This window comes from Mastomys coucha, unplaced genomic scaffold (genome assembly GCF_008632895.1).
Source record: "Mastomys coucha isolate ucsf_1 unplaced genomic scaffold, UCSF_Mcou_1 pScaffold17, whole genome shotgun sequence".
Lineage (NCBI taxonomy): Eukaryota > Metazoa > Chordata > Mammalia > Rodentia > Muridae > Mastomys > Mastomys coucha.
Window position 1 is genome coordinate 19,754,983 of NW_022196899.1, and position 10,089 is coordinate 19,765,071.

General features: G+C 40.2%; 1 long non-coding RNA gene across 1 annotated transcript; it reads right to left on the bottom strand.

The window, feature by feature from the left end:
• Positions 1-565: 565 nt before the first annotated feature.
• Positions 566-892, bottom strand: LOC116094762. Its single transcript, XR_004120300.1, has 2 exons — positions 777-892; positions 566-679 (listed from the first exon to the last, which is right to left on the bottom strand). It is a non-coding gene; the product is annotated as an uncharacterized LOC116094762 (long non-coding RNA).
• Between the last annotated feature and the right edge of the window lie 9,197 nt (positions 893-10,089).

The following is a 10,089-nucleotide window of genomic DNA, read 5'->3' on the forward strand; positions in this document are numbered from 1 at the left end:
TCTCCTCTTCCTCCTCCTCCTCTTTTTCTTTTTTCTGGATTCCAACAGTGAGAACAGTTGGGGTCATTGTTACTGCAGTCTCCCTCTACAAAGCAGCAATCGCTGCCCACTGGTCAGTGATGGGCACGAAGACGAACTGCTCAGAAGACACTTTCAGGCTACAGTATCTGATTTATTGCACATGAACAATCACTTATATAGAGACTGTGATTGGTAAACACACTGCCTCATATTGAATAGCAAGCACTCACACCACCAAGGTCTCCATGCGGAAGAAGCACAACAAAAGAGACATTTAGAATTCAGACTTGTCCGCAGGCCAGCTACTGGCTACTCACACTACTTCAGCATTCAGTTTTCTAACTATAGGAGCATGGGGTTTCAAACTTATCTAGAAGTACAGTGTGTTAGCTAGCCAATGGGCCATCCTTACACCAACGTTCTCTTACTCATAAGTACAAAATTGCAAAATGGTTGATTTTGTCAGCCATTAATATCTTATAAAGGGAAAGGAGGTCAGATTATTCAGATTACTTATAAGTAGTTAAGATAGGAACCAGATTGGTTATATTCTGTATAGTTTATTAACTTCTTTAAATCCTTGGTCTGCCCTTTGTCGAGTTGAATCCCAGAAAGTTGATCATTCTTGTTGGTATTAACCAGCTCCCTTGTCCAATAGCTTTGTTTTAAATTCATACAAAAAGAAGAAATTGTAATTTTGATTAAGATGAAGATATACTGTGCCCTCCCCCAGCCTCAAGGGGGCTGAACCAGACCTTGTCCTTGCCACAAAGCAGCTAGCCCACTTGGGTGGAGTTCCTGAAATAAAGAAAGCCCCTTTGTCCTGCCTCTTTGCCTCTCCAGAAGTTCCTGCTAGGAGCCACACCCTGCTGAGCTGCTTCCCCTGCCTTCAGGACAGAACAACAAGATGCTAATTAGGTCACAAGAGCCCGGCTTACTGGGGGATGGCTTTCCCTGCCTATATATTTCTCACATTCTGAAATACACATTGGACCTTGATCGGAACCCTTTGACTTGGTCTGGTTATTTCTCTGGATTCCCTTATTTTCCCCCAGGCCACTGCCTCTATTTCAGGAACCCGGTTTGCATAGCTGCTGGTGGCTACAATATACCATGTGTTTAATTCTTCTTGAACAAAATACAATGTTTTAGAAAATCATATAACATGGGTTTCAGCATAAGGAAAGTGATATTTGTGTGAAAACAAGCAAAAGCCTTAACCTTCCAAGTTGCTGCTGTAGTAATTTCTGAGCCACAGAGAAGAATCTGTGATCTACTGAGGTGATGACCATGGGAGGAACTTGCAAGAAAATGCCCTTAGGCTGGGGAGTGGATGTTGATGGGCTTATGGAAAAGAACAGTCCCTGGGGGCGGAGGGACGTGAGTGCCAGACTGAGATCCCACACAGAGTGATGCCTCATTACTCATGAACCATTTAATAAAGTATTCATAGTGCTATGTTTTTCAAGAGTTAAATAAAACAAATATTAAATAAAGGGTATTTTGGTCTTGAAAGACCCCCCCATAGCTAGGGAGACCCTCACTCAAGTCTAGGGATAACATGACCACCCAATAACTCACGAGAGACCGATCTTCCTGCAATCACATGAGGTTTATTCCAGATCTGGGGTCGAACTCATAGCCTGGCAGGCCAGAGGGGTTCGACCAGGAGCATGAGGAGTAAGTGCTATTTAAAGGGAAAAGCCACAAACTAGGGGGATGAAAGGGTTACCAGGGAAACATAACAAGAGAACAATGGAAAATTCTAAAGGAACTCACTACCTAGTTGAGCCAGATCACAAGGAAGTCATTCTGCTCACTCATTGTCTAGAGGAATGTGGTGTGGTCAACGCTATCTTCTTAATGACTGACCGCTGTCCTGTTCTTTATTCTGGGCAATGTTATCTTCTTAATAGCTGACTGCTATCCTGTTCCTGGAACTGACCAGTCCACCTTCCTGGCTCATGACAGAGACTTCCTATGCCTTCTTTAAGTAAAGGTTATAAATTAATGCATTTACATTAACATGCTTTTTCCAAATTTCTAAATTCAGTCTTTCAGTCTCACCAACAGTGCTTAAAAGCAAAGACAGAACTAAATCTTAATTGTTTATCTTCTTTCTTATAGAGACTAAAAGTAAAAACTTGGGAATATGTACATATAAATACAAGAATATTGACCCCAGCATGATGACTTACGTTTGTTGTGACAAAATTTGGGAGGCTAAGGTAGGAGGTTAGTAAAGTCAAAGGGAGGCTTCATTAGAAAGGGAAATCCTGACTTAGAACAAACCAAAACACACAACAATAAAATAATGTAAGATTACCCAGGATGCAGCAAAGTATTCTTCTCATTAGTCAAGCATTCAAAAGCAGAAAAACACACAAGAAAGGAAGAATAATTATACAATAGAAAGAGACATTTTTTAAAAAAAAAAAAAACAAACCATGATACTGTAATTCAGGTACAAAAACTAAAATAAAGTCTATTATGATTAAAGTTTATATTTTTTAGAATGTTGAAAACTTTTCAGAAGGTTGAACAGATTGCAGCAGATAAGGAATAGACAGACACTCATACCCATGTACACGCATATATGCACACACATTAAAATCCCTTTAGACCCTGTTAAGTGTTTGGTTTCAGACTCTAGGACAAGGAACTGAAGTGCTTATTTCACATATCAAAGCAGACCTGGCCTCCAGGTTCTCCCAGCATCCTTCAGTCCTTGTCTGGCATACCCTGCCTGCAACCCTGAAATTTCCAGCTCAGGGGCTTAGCAGCCCTTCCCTCAGAGGTTCCTCCCTATATACTCCAGACATTTTGCTCTTGCCTTTTCTACTTCTCTCTCTTCTCTACCTCTGTGTGTGTGCACTCTTTTTTTCTTCCCCGTCTATCTCCCTTCCTATGATAACTCACCTGGCCCCTGTTGGGGATTGGTTCTTTTTTTTTAAGATATTTTCTTTATTTACATTTCAAACATTATCCCCTTTCCTAGCTTTCCCTCCGAAAACCTCCTATTCCATCTTCCCTCCCCTTGCTCACCGACCCACCCACTCTTGCTTTCCTGGCCCTGGCATTCCCCTACACTGGGGCATCGAGCGTTCACAGGACCAAGGGCCTCTCCTCCCATTGATGTCTGACAAGGCTATCCTCTGCTACATATGCAACTGGAGCTATGGGTCCCTTCATATAAACTCTTTGGTTGGTGACTTAGTCCCTGGGAGCTGTGAGGGTACTGGTTAATTGATATTGTTTTTCCTCATATGAGGCTGCAAACCCCTTAATCTCCTTGGGTCCTTTCTCTAGCTCCTCCATAAAGGACCCTGTGCTCAGTCCAATGGTTGGCTGAGAACATCCACCTCTGTGTTTGTCAGGCTCTGGCAAAACATCTCAGGAGACAGCTATATCAGGCTCCTATCAGCAAGTACTTCTTGGCATCTGCAATCTTGTCTATTTATGGGATGGATGCCCAGGTGGGGCAGTCTCTGGATGGCATTCCCTTTAGTCTCTGCTCCACACTTTGTCTCTGTATCTCCTTCCATGGGTATTTTGTTGCACCTTCTAAGAAGGACCGAAGTATTCACATTTTGGTCTTCCTTCTTCTTGAGCTTCATGTGGTCTGTGAATTATATCTTGGGTATTCTGAGTTTCTGGGCCAGTATCCAGTTACCAGTGAATGAATACCATGTTTGTTCTTTTGTGATTGGGTTACCTCACTCAGGATGATATTTTCTAATTCCATCCATTAGGAAGAAGTCAAAACCACTATTTGCAGATAATATGATAGTATACTTAAGTGACCCCAAAATTCCACCAGAGAACTCCTAAAGCTGATAAACAGCACAGTGGCTGGATAGAAAATTAACTCAAACAAGTCAGTGGCCTTCATCTACTCAAAGGATAAACAGGCTTAGAAAGAAATTAGGGAAACAACAGCATTCACAATAGTTACAAATAATATAAAACACCTTAGTGTGCCTTTAACTAAGCAAGTGAAAGATCTGTATGACAAGAACTTCAAGTCTCTGAAGAAAAAAAATCAAAGATTTCAGAAGATGGGAAGATCTCCCATGCTCATGCATTGGCAGGATTAATATAGTAAAAATGACCATCCTGCCGAAAACAATCTACAGATTCAATGGAATCCCCATCAAAATCCCAACTCAATTCTTCATAGAGTTAGAAAGATCAATTTTCAAATTGATCTGGAATAATAAAAAGCCCAGGATAGTGAAAAATATTTTCAACAATAAAAGAACTTCAGGAGGAATCACCATCCTTGACCTCAAGCTGTACTAAAGAGCAATCATGATTAAAAAGAAGAAGAAAAATCCTGCATGGTATTGGTACAGTGACAGACAGGTAGATCAATGGAAGACCCAGAAATGAACCTACACTATGGTCACTTGATCTTTGACAAAGGAGCTAAAACCATCCAGTGTAAAAAAAACAAACAACAACAACAAAAAAAAAAAACCCAGCATTTTCAACAAATGGTGGTGATTCAACTGGCAGTTAGCATGTAGAAAAATGCAAAACGATCCATTCTTATCTCCTTGTACAAAGCTCTGGTCCAAATGGATCAAGGACCTCAAGATAAAACCAGATACACTGAAATTAATAGAAGAAAAGTGGGGAAGAGCCTTGAGCACATGGGCACAGGGGAAATTTTCCTGAACAGAACACCAATAACTTATGCTGTAAGATCAAGAATTGACAAATGGGACCTCAAAAAATTGGAAAGCTTCTGTAAGGCAAAGGACACTGTCAATAGGACAAAACAGCAACCAACAGATTGGGAAAAGATCTTTCTTTACCAATCCTACATCCATTAGAGGGCTAATATCTAATATATATACAAAGAACTCAAGAAGTTAGAATCCAGAGAATGAAATAATCCTTTTTTTTTAATGGGGTACAGAGCTGAACAAAGAATTCTCAACTGAGAAATACTGAATGGCTGAGAAGCACCTAAATAATTGTTCAACATCCTTAGTCATCAGGTGCCACAGGCTGGCCAGTCTGGGCCTCCCTTAACCGGAGGGAAAACAGGGTCCTGGTACAGGCAGGCAAGTTGTCGGTGAAGAAAAAATAACAGAGGCAACACAAGGAAGTGTAGGATCTGAATGTATTTCTCAAAATCGACATCAGACTTTTACAATCATTACAAAAGAGAAATGAAAAATCTGGCCAGTCAGGAGGGTAGAGGCTCAAATCTCTAATCTCCAATCTCGAATGCTTTGCTGCACAGCCTCTCTCTCTCTCTCTCTCTCTCTCTCTCTCTCTCTCTCTCTCTCTCTCTCTCTCTCTCTCTCTCTCTCTCTCTCTCACACACACACACACATGGCTCAAGGTCCTGCCCATCCTTAGTAAGCTTCAATGCCCTACCCCCTTCATTATTTCTCTAACAATGCCAGAGGCAATTAGTCTAACATTGCCTGTAAAATTCCAAGCCAGGGTTTGGCTAGGATGTCGGAACATTGGTGGAGGTCAGAGAGCAACGTTTATTTTGGGGGACACCTAGCACATTGTGAGACTATAGCAAGGACATATCTGGGCTACCTCTGAGTTAGGGGTTGCAGGAGACAGCTTCCTTGAAGCTTTGGCCTCATAAACTGTTGTCACGCAAAGTGTGCATGGCAATCAGAGAAATGAAAATCCTGAGATTCCACCTTACACCAGTCAGAATGGCTAAGATCAAAAACTCAGGTGACAGCAGATGCTGGCAAGGATGTGGAGAAAGAGGAACACTCCTCCATTGCTGGTGGGATTGCAAGCTGGTACAACCACTCTGGAAATCAGTTTTGTGGTTTCTCAAAAAATTGGACAGAGTACTACCTGAGACCCAGCTATACCACTTCTGGGCATATACCCAGAAGATGCTCCAACATGTAATAAGGACACATGCTCCACTCTATTCATAGCAGCCTTATTTATAATAGCCAGAAACTGGAAACAACCCAGATGTCACTCAACAGAGGAATGGATACAAAAAATGTGGTACATTTACACAATGGAGTACTACTCAGCTATTAAAACCAATGTGGTTTGGTTCTAATGCTTTGAATTAATCCAGCCCCCCAAATCTGGAATCTGTGCATCCAAACACTGAAGGTCCCAGTGTCAATTACCCGTGTTTTGTGATGAATAGTTAGATAGGAAATAGTGTAAAATTTAAGGTTTATGTAAGGTATCAGCATATGAAAGCTTCTAAGTGTTGAGAGTCTAGGAAGGTGTTTTGAGGTTGGTAAATGTTAAGTACATGGTAGGAAGGAAAATACTTCGAATTTCTTCCCCTCAATATGCTACTGCTATAAACTTTAAAAGTTTCTTGTAAGCTTCAGGGAATCCATTCAAATCCACCTCACACAGGAAAAAAAAAATGGACTCCAGAGAAGTACTGTCAATCAACAGCCTTTTCCTATCTTGCCTGCCTGCCCTGAGGGTAGAATCCTTCTTCCCTAGTCCTGGGACCCTTAACCCTCCACCAGCTACCAAGATCATGGGCCTAAAAGTTTCAATATACCAAAGTTTCTATATACCCAAGAAAAAAGTTTATCTCCTAAATTCCTTAAATTTATCCTCTCTGCCTCTCTGTCTCTGTCTCTGTCTCTGTCTCTGTCTCTCTCTCTCTCCATATATATATATATGTTTTCCTTAGAACCTGCATACAGGACAGTTCCAAAGCAGTTACCCATACATAGGTGCTCTGGTTCAGTCTTACACACAGCTTTGACTGGGCCTGGGCACTCCCACCCCCTGATGCTCCCACAACCTGGACAGCAGAGAAACAATCAGCTTTTCCCAGACTTGGCCAACATTCCAGCTTTGCACCCCCCCATAAGGATGCCCCAATGCAGGCAGGAAGTACTGACAGATGATTACATTGCCCCTTATTCTTTTATTTTCAACAACAAAAAAAAATTTCATTGAAGAATAATATAAGTGTTGGCAGTATAGACCACCTATATCTTATCCTTCCATGTTATAAACTCAAATGATCCCACTGCTTTAGAGAGATGCTCCATGTTATAAACACAAATGATAGCACTGCTTTACAGAGATGTTCCAAGGCATTTTCTACTTGTGACTCTTTTATACCTGAGAAAATTCTAAGTGTCCCCAGTTATGTAACTGGGCAAGGAAAACATTCCCGATAATAAACCAGTGAATAAGTAATAAAGAAACAAAATAATTTATATTAAAATAATGCTTTGATATGTGGGTATGTATAGATTTACCATTTATTAAGGATAAAAACAAATTCACACTAATGAGATGATGTGCTGATTTTTACTTAAACAATTAAATCTTTTAAAAATCCTACCACGTTTTAAATCTTCATACATTGTCTACCTTGCGTTTGTAGCAAATGTCGTGGTCTTTGTTCCTCTACTCTCTATTTTATCACTCGTGCACTTCCGATTTCCTGCTTTGTTCTAGACAATTTTATTTCTATTTCCATTTAATATATAGAAACATGATGTTTATAAACTCTAGGAACAAAGAGAAAAGATACCAATGTGTAATTCTTTTGGGGACTGCCTTTGTGTTTTCAAAATGGGGAGTAGAGAGCAGAGGATAAGATCTTTCTCTCTGACCTTTGGATGTGTTGTTGTTTTTAAAGATAACACATTCTTCTCTTTTTTTTTGCCAGTTCGTTGCTACACTAAGTCATTGTACTTTTATTTATGCCAGGATAAATATGTTAATTTATTCATTTGCATCATTTATGACATTCTTCCCCCAAATGAGCAAGACATCTTTATGTTAGATTAAACACAGGTTTCACAGCGTAAGTGGCATCTAGCTGTGTTACATTGTAGCTGCACTCTTGACCCTGACCTCTGGTATGCAAAGAATGAAAAAAAAAAAAAAAGCGGTTCTACAGGTGCTGAAGGGTTTTAAAATTTGTGTTTGACTCAACTGACAAATATTTTAATAGTTCATTTAAAAGGAATGTTTTATTTTCTGCATTAAAATGTGTTTGTTACTGTGATGTATCTTCTCCCTTTGTCACTGAAGTGTCACCTTGCCTCTTGTTACATCAGTGTAAGAACTTGACCTGAGTCAACAAAACATAGTTATGACATGCATATGTGCATGTACTTTGAACTGCTGTAAATATTTAGATTAGAAATAATTCTTGTGCTGTCTTGTAACAATTCTTATTTTTATACCTTAAAAAAAAACCCTTGATTCCAGTATTTATCTTTCCATGCTTTTGAAAAATGAATTTCTTGTATGAATGCACTAAGAGATATCAGCCTTCATGCTGTCATATTCTCCTTCTCTCCTTTCTCTCTCTTACTATGTGTGCATATGTGTGCATATAACAGAACATATTCACACACACACACACACACACACACACATATATATACATATATGTGTAGGTATATATATATATATATATACATATATATATATATATATATATGTGTCCTATGAGAGGCTACAATGCACTAATTAGCCAATTAGTGAAGAGGAGAGAGGAAATAGCACAATAGGCACTCAGTGCAGAAAAAAAATATGTACAGCTGAGATAGCAAAATGGATGCTATTGGTCTCAGCAATACTGCAGGAACTACTATGGTTCCCAGAAGGAGTGGCTTCTTTGAGGACTCAGGTTACAAATGTCCATTGTACTTGAGAATGCCAATAAATGAGGCATAATCCCACATCCCTCATCTACCTGAGAAGTGGCTGCTGTTGAGCTTCTTCAAGAAAGAGGCTACTAAATTTCAAATATGAGCTTGTCCAAGAATTCTTCCTCAGCCACTGAACCATGGCTTTACTGGACCCACCTATGTCTCAAAAACTAGAGTCATTCCTATAGCACTCCAATCTGGGCATCAAGTCATCACGGGGCACATCTACTCTGTCATCAGTTCAGCCATATCAACAGCAAGACCCTATCCAGTTACAAGATGCCCAGATACCTTTCATCTTGTATCTATCTGTGTGTTTGTTCTCTCATCCCTGCCTGCTTATGAACAGCCAGTGCTTGCATGTTGTTAAAAGTTTGATGGCGCCAGGTGGTGTTGGCGCATGCCTTTAATCCCAGCACTTGGGAGGCAGAGGCAGATTTCTGAGTTCTGGGAACAGAGTGAGTTCCCAGACAGCCAGGGCTACACCAAGAAACCCTGTCTCAAAACAAAAAACAAAAAAACAAAAAAAAAAAATTGATGACAGACATCTCTATGCTTCTGACACAAATGCCGTCACTTACCAGGTCCCAAACCATAGTTCCTCTATCGATGCCCATTTGTCAGCCTCTGCTCTATCACCACCACCACAAGTCCCACAAGGTAGGCTCGATCCCTAAAGGGATTCCCTCAGCCCAGTTACTGGAGGGGAAGAAGAAACAGCAGCAAAATCATAATAGCCACCTCTACCAAAGACTATAAGAAATCTAATATAGCCACAAGGTAGATTAACAAAGTATCCCATCGATCTATTAACATTAATGTTTCCTGCCAGAACTATATCACTATGAATAACATCCTTATTAACTCTAGAACTCTTGTACCCTCATTGATGCTAGAAAATTCCCTCACATTGCTCACATGGAAAGATATTTCTACCGAGAATGTAACCTATAAAGTGGCTTTTATACAAAATGTGCAAGTATTGATGTTAGGCAGTGAGAAACACAAAAGCCAAGGGCTACATACACCACCCAAAGAATAAGATAGTTATTTTTATTCAACCTCAAAAACATGGAAACATAAAAACTACCTAGCAAAAAATTCAAAATACTATCCTAAGGGAAATCCACAAACTTGGGGGAAACACAATCATATTTCCAAGGTATTTGCAGTCATATATATCGATTACAGCTCGTCACACCTCTATAGTACTTTCAGATGAAAGTGGACCACATATACAACGGAGCTCCTGTAAGATTATCACAGGGAGTACTGTGACCTGGAGGGAAAGCTGACAGCCACTGCCCACCCTCTGAACTGGTGGCTATGTCTATCGCTCATGTGGATTGCCTCCATCTCTGGACCCCTGCCCTCGCCCTGCCTCTTCAGGAGGTTTCAACACTAAACTTGCACA